Source organism: Pristiophorus japonicus, unplaced genomic scaffold, assembly GCF_044704955.1.
Source record: "Pristiophorus japonicus isolate sPriJap1 unplaced genomic scaffold, sPriJap1.hap1 HAP1_SCAFFOLD_82, whole genome shotgun sequence".
In the NCBI taxonomy this organism is placed as follows: Eukaryota; Metazoa; Chordata; class Chondrichthyes; family Pristiophoridae; genus Pristiophorus; species Pristiophorus japonicus.
In genome coordinates, this window is record NW_027254740.1 from 2,803,440 (window position 1) to 2,822,276 (window position 18,837).

Below are 18,837 nucleotides of genomic sequence, written 5' to 3' on the forward strand. Positions count from 1 at the left end.
CTTGCATTGGAGGCTGTTCAGTGAAGGTTCACTAGGTTGATTCCAGAGATGAGAGGATTGACTTATGAAGATAGGTCGATTAGATTGGGCCTAAACACACTGGAGTTCAGATGAATGAGAGGTGATTTTATCGAAACATAAGATAATGGAGGGTGCTCGACAAGGTGGATGCAGAGAGGATATTTCCACCCATAGGGGAAACTAAAACTTGGGGACATAGTCTTAGAATAAGGGGTCACCCAATTAAAACTGAGACGAGGAATTTCTTCTCTGAGGGTTGTAAATCTGTGGAATTCTCTGCCCAGGAGAGCTGTGGAGGCTGGGTCTTTGAATATATTTAAGGCGGAGATAGACAGATTTTTGAGCGATTAAGGTAATAAAGCATTTTGGGGAGCGAGCAGGGAAGTGGAACTCATGCCATGATCAGATCAGCCATGATCTTATTGAATGGCGGAGCAGGCCCGGTGGGTTAAATGGCATACTCCGGCTCATATTTATTATGTTCTCATGTTGTAACTGAACATTTCTCCCAGTGTAACCTTGTCTATAATGAAATATGCGTCATTTACTAAGCCTCAGGTCCTTGCTCATGTCTGCTGCAGATTCCAGAGTTGATTCCGGAGATGAGGGGATTGACTTATGAAGATAGGTTGAGTAGCTTGGGCTTATACACATTGGAGTTCAGGAGAATGAGGTGAGCTCTGTGTGGCCCTGAAAGACTGTGTCCAGGCTGAAGTTCTGTTCCCCCTGTAAGATCCTCCCCACAGATTGTCCTTTCTCAGCTCCAGTCAGGTGATGCCAAACCCTCAGGTGGGAAAGACAAAAATCCACAGCAATGTGTTGAAAGCAACACTAATTTATGTGTCTCTATCTCAAATATTAAACTCCAATCCAGTTACAGGAGTTATTACCATCAGAGTTACAGGATTTATAAATCCCAACTGTCAGAATGAACACAATGCAGTCCAGGATATGATTACCAGCACAATAACAACAGAATCCAACCCTTGCAGTCACTTGTGAACACGCTGGTGTCTCAGCAGGTTGACTGACAGAGAGAATCCCTTCCCACACTCAGAGCAGGTGAATGGCCTCTCCCCAGTGTGAACTCGCTGGTGGCTCAGCAGGTGGGATGACTGAGTGAATCCCTTCCCACACTCAGAGCAGGTGAACGGCCTCTCCCCAGTGTGAACGCGCTGGTGTGTTAGGAGGTCGGATGAGGTCGTGAATCTCTTTCCACAGTCAGAGCAAGGGAACGGCCTCTCTCCAGTGTGGAATCGCTGGTGTCTCAGCAGGTGGGATGATTGAATGAATCCCTTCCCACACTCAGAGTAGGTGTACGGCCTCACCGCAGTGTGAAATCGCTGGTGTGTCAGCAGGGGGGATGAATTAGTGAATCCCTTCCCACATTCAGAACAGCTGAACGGCCTCTGCCCAGTGTGAACTTGCTGGTGTATCAGGAGCTGGTGTTTGTTTTTAAAACTCTTCTCACAGTCAGAACATTGAAAAGGTCTCTTCCCAGTGTGAACTCGCTAATGTATCAGCAGGTGCTGTTTTCCATTAAAACTCTTCTCACAGTCTAAATATTTAAAATGTCTCTCCGCAGTGTGAACTCGCTGGTGTGTCAGCAGGCTGGATGATGCAATGAATCCCTTCCCACAGTCGGAGCAGGTGAATGGCCTCTCCCCAGTGTGAACTCGCTGGTGTATCAGCAGGTGGGATAACTGAGTGAATCCCTTCCCACAGTCGGAGCAGGTGAACGGCCTCTCCCCAGTGTGAACTCACTGGTGTATCAGCAGGTGGGATAACTGAGTGAATCCCTTCCCACAGTCGGAGCAGGTGAACGGCCTCTCCCCAGTGTGAACTCACTGGTGTATCAGCAGGTGGGATAACTGAGTGAATCCCTTCCCACAGTCGGAGCAGGTGAACGGCCTCTCCCCAGTGTGAACTCACTGGTGTATCAGCAGGTTGGATGATGTAATGAATCCCTTCCCACAGTCGGAGCAGGTGAACGGCCTCTCCCCAGTGTGAACTCGCCGATGTGTTTCCAGCTGGGACAGGTCGTTGAAACGTTTCCCACAATCCCCACATTTACACGTTTTCTCCCCAGTGTGACTGCACTTGTGTCTCTCCAGTTTGGATGATCGACTGAAGCCTTAACCACACACAGAGCACGTGTACCGTTTCTCCCCACTGTGAACGGTGCCTTCTGCTTCCATGGTCAAAAGCTGATGATATTCCAGTCCCGATGTACCGAGTGACTGTCAGATCTTGAGGTGATGTTTGGTTTGAGCTTCGAGTCTACAAATCCTCCCCTTTTAACATCCTGCAAAGTGAATTTCAAACAGGAAAACGTGAGTGTGAGAGAGAACCCACAAAAACACAAAGGCAGGTTGTGAAATGGAGCTTAATGAATCTGGTCATTTGTGGGGCCGGCACTAGAAATAAGTGACCATGAAAGCTGCTGGATTGTCATAAAAACACATCTGGGTCAGTACTGTCCTTCAGGGAAGGGAACCCACCTCCCTGGACAGGCCCACATGGGAAATTGTTGTTCCCACTGGGCCCAGAAGTACTGGGGGTGAAACCCAGCAGATTCTCCCCCCTCTCCATCCAGCTCAAACTGATGTAACCAACAGACCCACACAGGAGGCCAGTGAGTGACTTCCACATCCAGCGCCCACCTGATACAGAGCGGCTGGGAATTGCTGGGCCTGCTGTATAAATGTAAGTTGTTGTTTTCCTGGTGTGGGGGAGGTGCTGCCTCCGGAGGTTGCAGGGGCAGGGCCCGGTGGCTCTGACTCAGGCTCCGAGAGCCGCACTCGGTGTTGCCCGGGGACTGAGAGCCACACTCGGTGTTACCCGGGGACTGAGAGCCACACGCGGTGTTGCCCGGGGACTGAGAGCCGCACTCGGTGTTGCCCAGGGACTGAGAGCCAAACTCGGTGTTGCCCGGGGACTGAGAGCTGCACTCGGTGTTGCCCGGGGACTGAGAGCCGCACTCGGTGTTGCCCGGGGACTGAGAGCCATTCTCGGTGTTGCCCGGGGACTGAGAGCCGCACTCGGTGTTGCCCGGGGGCCGAGAGCCGCACTCGGTGTTGCCCGGGGACTGAGAGCCATACTCGGTGTTGCCCGGGAGCCACACTCGGTGTTGCCCGGGGACTGAGAGCCGTTCTCGGTGTTGCCCGGGGACTGAGAGCCGCACTTGGTTAAAAAGGAGGCAGACAAAAAGCAGGAAACTATAGACCAGTTCGCCTAACATCTGTGGTTGGGAAAATGTTGAAGAGTGCATTCTTAAAGAAGCATTAGCACGACATTTGGAAAAGTATAATTCGGTCAGGCAGTCAGCATGGATTTATGAAGGGGAAGTTAAGTTTGACAAATTTGCTGGAATTCTTTGAGCATGTAGCTAACAGGGTGGATAAATTGGGTGTGGTGTACTTGGACTCCCAGAAGGCATTTGACAAGGTGCCACATAAAAGATTACTGCACAAGATAAAAGTTCACGGGGTTGGGGGTAATATATTAGCATGGATAGAGGATTGGCTAACTAACAGAAAACAGAGAGTCGGGATAAATGTTCATTCTTGTGTTGGCAATCAGTAACTAGTGGGGTGCCGCAGGGATCAGTGCTGGGACCCCAACTATTTACAATCTGTATTAACGACTTGGAAGAAGGGATCGACTGTAACGTAGCCAAATTTGCTGACGATATAAAGATGGGAGGAAAAGCAATGTGTGAGGAGGACACAAATAATCTGTAAAAGTACACAGATAGACTAAGTGAGTGGGCAAAAATTTGGCAGATGGTGTATAATGTTGGGAAGTGTGAGGTCATGCACTATGGCAGAAAAAAAATCAAAGAGCAAGTTATTATTTAAATGGAGAAAGATTGCAAAGTGCTGCAGTACGGCGGGACTTGGGGGTACTTGTATATGAAACACAAAAGGATAGTATGCAGTTACAGCAAGTGATCAGGAAGGCCAACAGAATCTTGGCCTTTATTGCAAAGGGAATGGAGTATAAAAGCAGGGAAGTCTTGCTACAGTTATACAAGTTATTGGTGAGGCCACACCTGGAATACTGCGTGCAGTTTTGGTTTCAATATTTATGAAAGGATATACTTGCTTTGGAGGAAGTTGAGAGAAGGTTCACTAGGTTGATTCCGGAGATGAGGGGTTGACTTATGAGAAAAGGTTGAGGAGGTTGGGCCTCTACTCATTGAATTCAGAAGAATGAATGACAGGTGATTTATCAAAACGTATAAGATAATGAGGCAGCTTGACAAGGTGGTAGCAGAGAGGATGTTTTCACTGATCGGGGAGAATAGAACTAGGGGGCATAATCTTCGAATAAGGGGCCCCCATTTAAAACTGAGGTGAGGAGGAATTTTTTATCACAGGGTTGTAAATCTGTGGAATTCGCTGCCTCAGAGAGCTGTGGAAGCTGGGACATTGAATATATTTCAGACAGAGATAGACAGTGTCTTAACCGATAAGGGAATAAGGGGTTATCGGGAGCGGGCAGGGAAGTGGACCTGGGTCCATGATCGGATCAGCCATGATCGTATTAAATGGTGGAGCAGGCTCGAGGGGCCGTATGGCCTACTCCTGCTCCTATTTATTTTGTTCTTATTTTCTTACATGGTGGGTGTCTGGTACAGGAGTGTGGATTTGACTCTGTATCTGTCCATCTCTGGTATGTGGATGAGGGTTTTACTCTGTATGTTAGTTTCTGATACGAGAGCATGGATTTTATCCTGTACCTGTCAAATTCTGGTAATTGTCTGTGGGTTTCATTCTGTATCAAAAAGGGCCACATTAAAACATAATTCTTAAAGGACAAGGATTGTTAAAAAAAACAAGCCTGAAGGCTCTGAGACTCAAAACGAGGATCATTCGTAATAAGGTGGACGAATTAACTGCACAGATAGCTGTTAACGATATGATGTAATTGGGATTACTGAGACATGGCTCCAGGGTAACCAAGGCTGGGAATATAACATCCAGGGGTATTCAATATTCATGAAGGATAGCCAGAAATGAAAAGGAGGTGGGGTAGTGTTAATGGTTAAAGAGGAGGTTAATGCAAGAGTAAGGAAGGACATTAGCTGGAATGATGTGGAACTTATATGGGTCGAGCTGCGAAACACCAAAGGGCAGAAAACGTTCGTTGGGGTTGTGTACAGACCATCAAACAATAGTAGGGAGGTTGGGGATGGCATCAAACAGGAAATTAGTGACGCGTGCAATAAGTGTACAGCAGTTATCATGGGTGACTTTAACTTACATATTGATTGGGCTAACCAAACTTGCAGCAATACTGTGGAGGAGGATTTTCTGGAGTGTGTAAGGGATGGTTTTCTAGACCAATATGTCGAGGAATCAACTGGAGAGCTGGCCATCCTAGACTGGGTCTTGTGTAACGAGAGTGGATTAATTAGCAATCTGGTCGTGCGTGACCCCTTGGGAAAAGTGACCATAATATGGTAGAATTCTTCATTGAGCTGGAGAGCGACACAGTTAACTCAGAGACTAGGGTCCTGAACTTAAAGGAAACTTCGATGGTATGAGATGTGATTTGGCTAGGATAAACTGGCGAATGATACTTAAAGGGTTGACGCTGGATAGGCAATGGCAGACATTTAAAGATCACATGGATAAATTACAACTATTGTACATCCCTGTCTGGCATAAAAATAAAACCGAAAAGGTGGCTCAACCGTGGCTAACAAGGGAAATTAGGGACAGTTTTAAATCCAAGGAACAGGCATATAAATTGGCCTGAAAAAGCAGCAAACCTGAGGACTGGGAGAAATTTAGAATTCAGCAGAGGAGGACTAAGGGTCTAATTAGGAGGGGGAAAATAGACTATGAGAGTAAGCTTGCAGGGAACATTAAAAACTGACTGCAAAAGCTTCAAGAGGTATGTGAAGAGAAAAAGATTAATGCAGACAAACGTGGTCCCTTGCAGTCAGAATCAGGTGAATTCATAATGGGAAACAAGGAAATGGCAGACCATTTGAACAAATACTTTGGTTCTGTCTTAACTAAGGAAGACACGAATAACCTCCCGAGGATCTAGCGGGAAGGAGGAACTGAGGGAAATCCTTATTAGTCAGGAAATGTTTGCAGGGAAACTGATGGGACTGAAGGCCGATAAATCCCCAGGGCCTGATAGTCTGTATCCCAGAGTAGTTAAAGAAGTGGCCCTGGAAATAGTAGATGCATTGGTGGTCATTTTCCAGAATTCTATGGACTGTGGAGGGTAGCTAATGTAACGCCACTTTTTTAGAAAAGGAGGGGGAGAGAAAACAGGGAATTATAGACCGGTTAGCCTGACATCGGTGGTGGGGAAAATACTGGAATCAATTATTAAAGATATAATAGCAGATCATTTGTAAAGCAATGTCAGGATTGGTCCAAGTCAGCTTGGATTTATGAAAGGGAAATCATGCTTGACAAATCTTCTAGAGTTTTGTGAGGATGTAACTAGTAGAGTGGATAAGGGAGAACCAGTGGATGTGGTGTATTTGGAATTTCAAAAAACTTTTGAATAGGTCCCACACAAGAGATTAGTGTGCAAAATTAAAGCACATGGTATTGGGGGTAATGTATTGAGGTGGATAGAGAATCAGTTGGCAGACAGGAAGCAAAGAGTAGGAATAAACGGGTCTTTTTCAGAATGGCAGGCAGTGACTAGTGGGGTGCTGCAAGGTTCAGTGCTGGGATCCCATATATTTACAGTATATATTAATGATTTAGATGATGGAATTTGTTGTAGAGAGTGGAAAGATATATATAGACTTAGGCATTAGGCACCAGCTGGATATTTAAAACTCACATAAGCTTAAATGGACACACACATAAAATGGCTGCCCAGGCATGATGGGAAATCAGGTAGTCAAGCTGTGAACTGTTGAACGTTCACTGACCGAGCAATAACCCTGTGAGGCCCACTGTAGGAATGCCTGGGAAGACAGAGATAAGAAGGAAACCATCTCCTGTGAACAAGGTCATAAACCAATTAATTCCCCAGGAAGAAAGATAAGAGGGAAACCATTTGCTGTAAACAAGGCTATAAACCAATTATTTCTCCCAGATGAAAGAACTAGGGAGAGAACCTATAAAGTCATCGATCAGCCCAAGCTGACAATAACCGAACATATGGTTCCCTGGATACTAGGGGAATTCTATTGGGTTAAAAGAACCTATATGTAATCTATAATCGTTGTGATTGGCTTGTGTCCAGCCGTGATGGGCTGTGTAGCTGTAGTAAACTGTTTTGTAGCTGTAGTAAACTGTTTTGTAACTGTTGTGAAACATATAAAGGTACATGTAACCCTTTGTTCTGTGGAGAGAAACCTGGATACGGTCCTGAGTGTTTCCTCCCCGCTGAGCGTTATAAAAGCTGCATCAGCATTGGAACCGACTCTGAGTGTTGAGTGATTCTTCTGAGAAAACACTAACGCTAACAGAATTGAAGGTAATATCTCCAAGTTTGCAGATGACACTAAGCTGGGTAGCAGTGTGAGCTGTGAGTAGGATGCTCAGAGGCTGCAGGGTGATTTGGACAGGTTAGGTGAATGGACAAATGCAAGGCAGATGCAGTATAATGTGGATAAATTGAGGTTATCCACTTTGGTGGCAAAAACAGGAAGGCAGATTATTATCTGAATGGTGACAGATTAGTAAAATGGGAGGTGCAAAGAGACCTGGATGTCATGGTACATCAAGTCACTGAAGGTAGGCATGCAGGTGCAGCAGGCAGCAAAGAAAGCAACTGGCATGCTGGCCTTCATCGTGAGAGGATTTGAGTCGAGGAGTCGGGAAGTCTTACTACAGTTCTACAGGGCCTTGGTGAGACCACACCTTGAGTACTGTGTGCAGGTTTGGTCTCTTAATCTGAGCAAGGACGTGCTTGCTATTGAGGGAGTGCAGCGAAGGTTCACCAGACTGATTCCCGGGATGGCAGAACTGACATATGACGAAAGACTGGATCGGCTAGGCTAACACTCACTGGAATTTAGAAGAATGAGAAGGGATCTCATAGAAAGATATAAAACTATGACAGGACGGGACAGGTTAGATGCAGGAGAATGTTCTCGATGATGGGGAAGTCCAGAATCAGGGGTCACAGTCTAAGGATAAGGGGTAAGTCATATCGGACTGAAATGAGGAGAAACCTTTTCACCCAGAGAGTGGTAAACCTGTGCAATTCTCTACCACAGAAAGTTGTGGAGTCCAGTTCGTTGGATATATTCAAGAGGGAGTTAGATGAGGTCTTTACGGCGAAGGGGATCAGGGGTATGGAAAGAAAGCGGGAGTGGGGTACTGATGTTGCATGATCAGCCATGATCATATTGATTGGCAGTGCAGGCTCGAAGGGCCGAATGACCTGCTCCTGCACCTATTTTCTATGTTTCTATGTTTCTTTCCATTCCTGGTGTGTGAGTGTGTGTTCTGTGCTGTATCTGTCCATCTCTGTTATGTGAATGTGAGCTCTACTCCATACCCGGCATTCTCCAGTCTGTTGATATTGTTTTACTGTGCACCAGCAATTCCTGATAGAGTATTGGTTTTACTTTCTAACTATCAATTTGTGTTATGGAGGTGAGTTTTATGCTGAATCTGTCGGTCCTGGTAAATGAATCAGAGTTTTACTCTGTATCTCTCTGTCTCTGGTATGTGAGTGTGGGCCTTTCTCTGTATCTCTCCATTTCTGTTATGGGAGCCTGGGTTTTATTTTGTACCCGTCAAGTTCTGACATGTGATTGTGGGCCTTACTCTATAACTGTTAGTTTCTGTTTAATTGTGAGTGGACTTTCCTTTGTACCTGTCAGTTTCTGGAATGAAAGAGAGGTCTTTACCCTGTACCTGTCAATTACTGGTTCGTGAGTATGGGCATGTCACTGTATGTCAATTTATGTTATGGGAATATGGATTTTAATATGTCAGCCTCTGATATGTGAGTATGGGTTTTATACTGTATCTCTCAGTCTCTGATATGCAAGTGTGTGTATTTTTCTGTAACTGTCAGGTTTTGGTGTGTGGTGAGGTTTAATCTGTGCCTCTCAGGTTCTGCGATGGTAGTCTGGGTTTAATCTGTATTTGCCAGTCTCTGGTATGTGAACGTGAGAATCAATTTAACTTTTTAACCTGTATTTCTCTGATATATGAATGAAGATTTTGCCTTCCCCGTGTCATTTTTCAGATGTGTGGGTGTTGGTTTTACTCTGCCCCGATCAGTTTCTGCGATGCAAGTAACAATTTTACTTACTGTCTTTCAGTTTTCCGATATGTGCCCATGGGATTTACACTTCACCTGTCACTCTCTGGTATGTAAGTGGGGATTTTATTCTGTTACTGTCACTTTCATATATGTGGTGTGTGTTGTATACTGTATCTGTCAGTCTATGGTCTGGGAATGTGGGTTTTATTCTGCACGTGTCATCTTCTGGTATGTTCGGGGGGGTTAAATACTGAATCCGTCAATTTCTGAAACACAAATATGGCTTTTGCTCTGTACCCATCAGCTTCTGATATGCGAGTGTGGTTTATACTACCTGTTTGACATTTTTTCTGATCGATGATTGTATTTTATTCTCGACCTGCCAGTTTCTGGCAAGTGAGTGTGGGTGTTTAATGTACCTGTCAGTGTGATCTGTTTCAATGGTGAAACAGCATCTGATTCTACTGCTCCATGTGGCTGTAAGATTCACAATGTATCTCTGCCACTTCGGATCACTGTGGGACTGACAGCTTCTGCTGTCTGTGACAATAGGATTGAGGCCAGTTCTGTGTGTCTGCGCTCTGTGAGTGATAATCTACTTACTGTGTGTGAGAAGGAGCTGCCTGCACTGTTCCTTGTGTTCCGGGTGGAGGAAAGATCACATTTGGTTTGGCTGAAGAATTTTGCTCTGAGATTAATAATACGAGAACATTATTAGTTCTAAGATATGGATGCGGGGACAATACGATGTATCTGAGGGAGTGACAATGTATCTCTCGACCATCAGCAACATGGTTCTGGGGAACTCAGCTCATCGAAACAATATAACCCGTCTTTAAAATATCTTCCTCCACACTCCTTTCCTGATGCCTGCAATAGATGCACTTTGTGAAACTCCTCACATCCTCACTGTCAGGCTGTGTTTCCACTGCTCACTGCCCAAGAACAACAGACACGGTAAGATTGGAACTGAATCAGGAACATTCACTACTGATTTGGGGAAAGAAAGCAGCAATGATTGGAAAGAGCGAGGTTGTTTACTTTCTCTGTTACCTTACACTGTCCACACACAACCCGAGAATGGCCTCTTCCTTCCCCCACTCACATCATGTCCCGGAACTAGTTCCTGCTCCACTCTGCCTCTTACACACAGCCCCCAATGGATCTAAACCAGGAACGTTCACTACTGGTTTGGCGAGAGAAAGCAGCAGATTGTAAATTGATAATTCTGAACATTCTGTCTCTCTTACCCTGGACACACACTGTCCACACACAGCCCAAGAATGGCCTCTCCCTTCCCTGACTCATACCACGCACTGACACTGGTTCTTGGTCAACTCTGCCTCTTACACACAGCTCTCGACTCCCCCTGAACTCCCCGTGGACTCAATGCCGATCTCTGAGCCCATCTGCGGACACGCTCCCAAAGCGCTGCGCTGCTGTAAGGAGGCTGCTGCTCGCTGCCTTACCCCGGGGTCACGGTATCTCCATTCCTGGCTGTTTTAAACCATCTTCTTCCACTCACTGAGTGAAAGGTGATCACAGGCAGGGCTGGGGTAGGGGAGGGCGCATGTGCTCTTCTGCTCACTTGAAATTGACACAGGGGGCTGGGCTGAACAGCGCATGCGCAGCTCTCTGCAATAATTCAGCCTGCAAAAATCAAAGTGCACTTTTCCCAATTTACTTTTATCAGAATCTGAGCAAAGGAACTGGGCCTGGGGGGAAAGGACAGATAATGATTAAAGATGGGAGCGTTGTCCCTTGGAGATGCTCAATTTGGGATCATTCCGTGCAGGGTGTTTCTCTCCATGAGCCCGTCTTCACAAAGCAATTCTGCAGAAACATCAGAGGGACGAGGGAGTGGGACTGTTTGCTGGGACCGTGCAGGAGTTAATATCTGACAGAAACAATCTGAGATCAGTTTAATTACAGTAAAACACTCGGTCACTGAGAGTAACACTGAAGTGGATAATCAAGGGGCTATAGTGTGGGAGTAACTTAATACAATCACTATTCATAATAGTACTCAGAAAAATAATGGGACTAAAGGCAGACAAGTCAACTTGCCCTGATGGATAACCTCGTAGGGTCTTAAGAGAAGTGGCTGTAGAGATAGTGGACACATTGGTTGTAATCTATCAAAATTCCCTGGATTCTGGGGCGGTCCCAACAGATTGGAAAACCGAAAATATAACGCTTCTATTTAAAAAAGGAGGCAGACAATAAGCAGGAAACTATAGACCAGTTAGCCTAACATCTGTCATTGGGAAAGTGCTGGAGACCATTATTAAGGAAGTAGTCGTGGGACATTTGGAAAAGCGTGATTCAATCAAGCAGAGTCAGCATGGCTTCATGAAAGGGAACTCATGTTTGATAAATTTGCTGGAGTTCTTTGAGCATATATTGAGTAGGATGGATAAGGCAGAACCAGTGGATGTGGTGTATTTGGATTTCCAGAAGGCATTTGATAAGATGGCAGATAAGAGGTTACTGCACAAGATAAAAGCTCACTGGGTTGGGGGCAGTATATTAGCATGGATAGAGGATAGGTTAACTAATAGAAAACAGAGAGTCGGGATAAATTGGTCTTTTTCTGGTTGGGAAATGCTGACTAGTGGGATGCCGCAGGAATCAGTGCTAGGTCCTCAACTATTTACAATCTATATTAATGACTTGGAGAAAAGGAACGAGTGTAATGTAGCCAAGTTTGCTGATGATACAAAGGTGAGTGAGAAAGAAAATTGAGAACACAAAAAATCTGCAAAGGGATATAGACAGGCTCAATGAGTGGGCAAAAATTTGTCAGATGTAGTATAATATGGGAAAATGTGAGGTTATCCACTTTGGCAAAATAATAGAAAAGAAAATTATAATTTAAATGGAGAAAAATTTCAAGTGCTACAGGACAGAGAGACCTGAGGCTGTTTGTGCATAAAACACAAGTATGCATGTCCAGCAAGTAATCAGGAAGGCAAATGGAATGTTGGCATTTATTGCAAGGGGGATAAAGTAAAAAAGCAGAGAAGTCCTGCTACAACTGTACAGGGTATTGGTGAGACCACACCTGGAATACTGCATGCACTTTTGGTCTGCGTATTTAAGGAAGGATATACTTGCATTGGAGGCTGTTCAGAGGTTAATTCTGGCGATGAGGGGGTTGTCTGATGAGGATATGTTGAGAAGGTTGGGCCGATGCACATTGGAGTTCAAAAGAATGAGAGCTGATCTTATTGAAACATATGATAATGAGGGGACTGGACAAGGTGGATCCAGAGAGGATATTGCTACTCATAGGGTAAACTAAAGCTAGGGTGTATAGTCTCAGAATAAGGGGCCACCCATTTAAAACTGAGATGAGGAGAAATTTCTTCGCTCAGAGGGTTGTAAATCTGTGGAATTCTCGGCCCGAGAGCTGTGGAGGCTGGGTCATTGAATATAGTTAAGCCAGAGATAGACAGATTTTTGAGCGATAAGGGATTAAAGGGTTATGGGGAGCGGGCAGGGAAGGAGGTGAGTCTATGATCAGATCAGCCATGATCTTATTGAATGTCAGAGTAGGATCCAAGGGCAAAATGATCCACTCCTGCTCCTATTTATTATGTTATTCTGTTCTTTTGAGATAATAACCCTGGGACTGTACATGGGGACTTTAACCCTGGGAGTGAACATGGGGACTCTAACCCTGGGACTGTACATGGGGACTCTGACCCTGGGACTGTACATGGGGACTCTAACCCTGGGACTGTACATGGGGACTCTAACCCTGGGAGTGAACAGCTCTGGGCCTTTCCTGTTACAATTGTCTGGGATGTAACCAGAAGCTTAGCACTGAGCAGCGCCTCTCGGAGATGGTGAGAAATACGAGGTGTCGAGAATAAAATAACTCAGCTGTTACTTTACCAAGATGGCCGCGCATGCGCTTTGCTTCTCACTGAACCAAGATGGCGGAGGACTGACCCTGACTTCCTGTACAAATATGGCCGCCGTTACCCTGGGCCTGTGACCGGGAGAAAGCCTCGAGGCTGCAGTCGCCGATATTCCGGTTGTTATTCCAAGCTTCCGGCGGGCACCAGTTGTTTATGAAGCCACGGCGCCTATCCGCTGGTCCATTACTCACCTCCGCCCCGCTGAAATTGTGCTGTTTTGCGGAGCACATTTCACGATCCCTGCTCCGCCATTACACGCACCACGCATGCTCCGATTACAGCCATTCCCGCGCCTGCGCACTGGGCCCCTGTTGTCTGGGGTCGGCACATTCTCCTTCGCGGGGAATTCTGGGTAAATACCCAAAATCACTTCAATGAATGGGACAGGATTTACTGGGCCCCCATTGGGCACTGAACCATGTTCATTCTGGCACTTAGACTTTGTTTCTGCTGCTCTGAATAACCCTGTACCTGAGCTGGAGATTAATGTCTGCAAAAATATTGAATAAATTAGCTTGTTTCAAACACCGTGTGTCGAATGTTTGATTTCTCCCTAACCATCATCATCATAGGCAGTCCCTGGAAACAAGGATGACTTGCTTCCACGCCAAAAAGGAATGAGTTCACAGGTGTTTTAATGAAGGACCCAGTATTCCAGATTCCGAGCTACATCTTGAAGGGTGGAAGATGCCTACGATTGGATTTTTTTAACGTGTGATGGCCGTTGCACACCAGCCACCACACTGGCTTGACAGAGCTCGGTCTTGGTCCAGTGACAAGGATTACCCCAGACGACTGGAGACCAGCTCTGCTGTACGGACTGAGCACATCCAAAAAGCAGTCTGGGCTGGCCCATGCCGCCCCCTCGGCCCTTGCCCCTTCTGGGTCCCAGACTCATGCCTCTCCTGGGCCCCGGTCATGTCCTTCTATAATCTCTTGCCGCTCCTTCGCCCCTCCTGCTGTGCCTGCCCACACTGCAATTAGCGACGTGACTTTGCAGCCGTCACCATCGTACAATGGAATGCCACCGCCGCACACTGCTCCCTCTGATGGCCGCGACCTGCTGATGGTCATATAGGCCGGGACCGTGCCGCTGCACGGGAGACTAATTCATGTTCCCTTCCCTTCCATTTTGGGACTTTTCTTACTCTAGATCATTTCACTTCTCAAGCAGTTCATCTTTTGCCACATCAAATCCCAAGCTTTTTTCGTTTGAGAATACGGCTTGTGGCTGTCATACACTGAACCGGCGTGCCTCACTTTACACACATTTGACGTTCATTGAAATAACTATCTTGCTTAAGACTGAAACTCTCTTATTTTCTATATTGTTTAACGATTTTTGAATGTGGTTAATAGATCTCCACACATAATGCATGTGATCGCCTTTGAAATGTTCTGGTCTTTGTAACTGTCTTTGCTAATTTTGATGGATTAGTTGATTATAATCACTTGTTACAAGCATACGTTGCAGCATTTTTTTGCATCAAAACAATTGTTTAAATACTTCCTTTATCAGGTCTTCAGCTTCCCCACTGATCTCTGTTTCCTCTTGTGGGGGGAATCTAGAACTAGGTGGCAAAGTCTGAGCATAAGGTGTCACCCATTTTAAACGGAAATGAGCAGGAATTTCTTCTCTCAGAGGGTTGTGAATCTTTGAAAGTCTCTGCCCCAGAGAGCAACGGAGGCTGGATCATTGAATATACTTAAGTTGCAGATAGACTGAATTTTGAAAGGTAGGGGAGTCAAGGGTTATGCGGAGAGGGCAGGGAAGTGGAATTGAGTCCACGATCAGATCAGCCATGATATTATTGAATGGCAGAGCGGGCTTAAGGGGCTCGATGACCTACTTCTGCTCCTATTTCTTATGTTCTTATCGTTGGTTAGGGGCTCGGTTTAGATGTAGGTTTAGTGGTTAGTGGGTGTGTTTTGTGGTTATTTGTTAGGATCGGGATTAGTGATTGGGATAGTCAATAGGGAATTCGGCTTAGGATATAGTGATTAATGTAGAAAGCATGATTGGCAATGTAAGTGTCACTGAACTTGCCCTTTTCCATTTCATGTTTTTAACCTCACAGAGACGAGTCACGGCCTGACAATGTTTTAATTCAAGGAACCTTCATTGCTGCGCAAGCCTCATTTCCTCCCTTCTTTTACATCTCGACATTTCTCACAGAAAAATGTATTAATAACGTTAGATTTCGGGATTTTGTGACAATAACAGATGGATGCAGTTGTTGCGCTGGTTACCTCTAATCATCAGCCTGCTTGAAAAGGGTTTTTGACAATAATCTGTCACCAGACCTCACCAGTCGCAGTCTGATTCCACCATCATATATTCATTCATTACCAACCTTTCGCCCTAACTAGAGCTGCTTTCACCGGCATGGCCATTCCCCATACTGAAGCTCTCTAATTACCGAGCAGAGCATGAACACCGGCATGGACTGATTAGTCCAAATGGCCCATTTCTGTGCCCTATATCTGATGTAATTTTATAGTCTCAGTGTAAGTGGTCCAAGGATTTGGTGCCTCAGTGTTACTGGTCCCTGGATTGTTGTCACAGTATTAGTAATCCCTCAATTTGGTATCACGATGTAATTCATCATGGATTTGATGTTTCATTGTAACTGGTCCCTGGATTTGGTGCCTCAGTGTAAGGGGACCCTAGATTTGATGTCTCAATGTAAGTTGTCCCTGGATTTGATGCTTCAGTGTAAGGGGTCCCTGGATTTGATGCTTCAGTGTAAGGGCTCCCTGGATTTGATGCTTTAGTGTAAGGGGTCCCTGGATTTGATGCCTCAGTGTAAGGGGTCCCTGCATTTGATGCTTCAGTGTAAGTCGTCACTGAATTTGAAGCCTCAATGCAAGTTGTCCCTGGATTTGTAGTCACAATGTATGTGGTCCCTGGATTTGGTGTCACAATGTAAGTTGTCCCTGGATTTGTAGTCACAATGTATATGGTCCCTGGATTTGGGTGTCACAATGTAAGTGTCCCTGGATTTGGTGTCAACAACACTCGTCACTGGGACTGAAGTCAAACCCACCGCCCAGCCACGCATTCAGCACAGAATGATCCCACTCAAATCTATTCCCAATTAACATTGCCTACATTAATTCACCAATCCAGTGCCTGCAAGGAACTGCAGCCCCACGTGTAACTTCAATGAAACACACTATACAAAACATTTTAAAGGAAAAATAAACCCCATCAGAGTTCAACAAAGGGCTGTAAATCCCACTCACTCATACAACTTCTTCGCCCCTAATCGCCACCTCCCCCTCCCCCTCCCCAACTACTCTTTCAAACCAAATCTCGAACCCCTCACTCCAACTCATCTATCACCGCATTTCTCTCATACCCTCACCTCAACTTCTCTTTCAACCAAACTCTCCAACCCCTCACCCCAACTCATCTATCACCGCATTTCTCTCATACCCTAAGGTCTGAGGATAAGGGGTAAGCCATTTAGGACCGAGATGAGGAGAAACTTCTTCACCCAGAGAGTGGTGAACCTGTGGAATTCTCTACCACAGAAAGTAGTTGAGGCCAATTCACTAAATATATTCAAAAGGGAGTTAGATGAAGTCCTTACTACTCGGGGGATCAAGGGTTATGGCGAGAAAGCAGGAAGGGGGTACTGAAGTTTCATGTTCAGCCATGAACTCATTGAATGGCGGTGCAGGCTAGAAGGGCTGAATGGCCTGCTCCTGCACCTATTTTCTATGTTTCTATGTTTCCACAGTCAAAGGCCGATGATGTTCATCATTTCCAGCTTACATGTTTGGGTTCAGACCTGCACCCGCTGTGTGCAGAGTGAGAATAAAATCAATGCGATGATGATTTTCTCTGCTGGTCACTGGCCCTTTTGTGCCGGCCCAATAGGGTGAGCCTGAGCTGGCCCAATAGGGTGAGACCGGGCTGGCACAATAGGATCAATACTGTGCTGGCCCAGAAGGTTGAGCCCGGGCTGACACAATAGGATCAGTCGGGCTGGCCCAATAGGGTGAGACCCGGCTGGCCCAATAGCGTGAGCCTGTGCTGGCCCAATAGGATCAGCCTGTGCTGGCCCAATAAGGTAAGCCTGGGCTGGCCCAAAAAGTTGAGCTCGGGCTGACCCAATAGGATCAGTCGGGCTGGCCAAATAGGGGTCAGACCCAGCTGGCACAATAGCGTGAGCCTGTGTTGGCCCAATAGGCTGAGCCCAGGCTGGCCCAATAGAGTGAGCCTGTGCTGGCCTGACAGGGAGAGCCTGGGCTGTCCCAATAGGATGAGCCCGGACCCAGTGTTACCAGACAAAAATCAGAACAACAACACTCCCTTTCAGGGGTCACTGACCTGGGCACAAACATGTGACCAATCAAACCGAAAGACACCCTTAAGTCCCGCCCACACTTTGTCCCTGCCCAAAGAGCCCTGCATGTGCCGGCAGACGCGTACTGACCTAGTTGGCGGGAGCTGAGCCCGTTCCCCTGGGCGCCCTGCCCAAGATGGAAGCCATTGAGCCTTCTCCCACCGGCGGGGAAAACATTTACGGCCAAGAAAGGCGCCAAGTGTCCACCAGTGTCTGCACCCACTCCTCCCTCAGTGTCTGCACCTCCCCTCCCCCAGTGTCTGCACTCACCCCTCCCCCAGTGTCTGCATCCACCCTCCACCAGTGTCGGCAGCCACACTTCCCACAGTGTCTGCACCCACTCCTCACCCAGTGTCTGTACCCACCCTTCCCCCACTGTCTGCACTCACCCCTCCCCCAGTGTCTGCATCCACCATCCCCCACTGTCAGCAGCCACACTTCCCACATCGTCTTCACACACCCCATCCCAAATCTCTGCTCCCTCAAGCCCCCGTGTCTTCACCCACCCCTCCTCCTGTTTCTGCACCAAGCCCTCCCCCAGTGTCTGCACCCACCCATCCCCCAGTGTCTGCACCCACCCTTCCCCCAGTGTCTACACCCACCCCTCCTCCAGTGTCGGCACCCATCGTTTCCCAGTTTCTGCACCCACTCCTCCCCGAGTGTCTGCACCCACTCCTCCCCGAGTGTCTGCAGCCAACCCTCCCCCAAGTTGCTGCACCCAAACCTCCCCCAGTATCTGCATCTACCCTTCCCCAGTTTCGTCACCCCTCTTCCCCCAGCTTTTGCACCCACCCCTCCCCCACTTTCTGCACCCATCCCTCCCCCTGTTTCTGCACCCACCACTCCCCCAGTTTCTGCACCCATCCCTCCCCAGTTTCTGCACCCACCACTCCCCCAGTTTCTGCACCCATCCCTCCCCAGTTTCTGCACCCACACCTCCCCCAGTTTCTGCACCCACACCTCCCACAGAATGAGTGACCTACAAGATTAGGGACAGAAGAGTGGGCGGTTTGGGATTAAGCACAGCCGCTGTGTCAAAGAGCCAGCAGAGGCACAATTGGCGTTCGGCTGCAACTTGGTGGTTTTTGAGGAGATCTGTCCTCTGTGGCATTTGAATTCAAAATGGATCGAGTTACACTTTGGAAATCCTTGGGGTGGTTCCAGTTACACATTCCAGATGAACTACTGGGTGTGGCTCAATCCTCCAAGGCGACCAATCAGCAATAGATCATGTGATAATGGAGAGCCAATCAGAGAAACGGCTGCCTTTTTCAGTTAGGACAAATAAATGCATCAGTCAGAAAAAGCCTCCCGCCAAGAAGACC

The 18,837-nt window shown here is 46.8% G+C and overlaps 1 pseudogene; it reads right to left on the reverse strand.

The window, feature by feature from the left end:
- Positions 1-406: 406 nt before the first annotated feature.
- The window catches only part of LOC139257293 (zinc finger protein 256-like), a 44,491-nt pseudogene continuing 26,060 nt past the window's right edge, over positions 407-18,837 (reverse strand).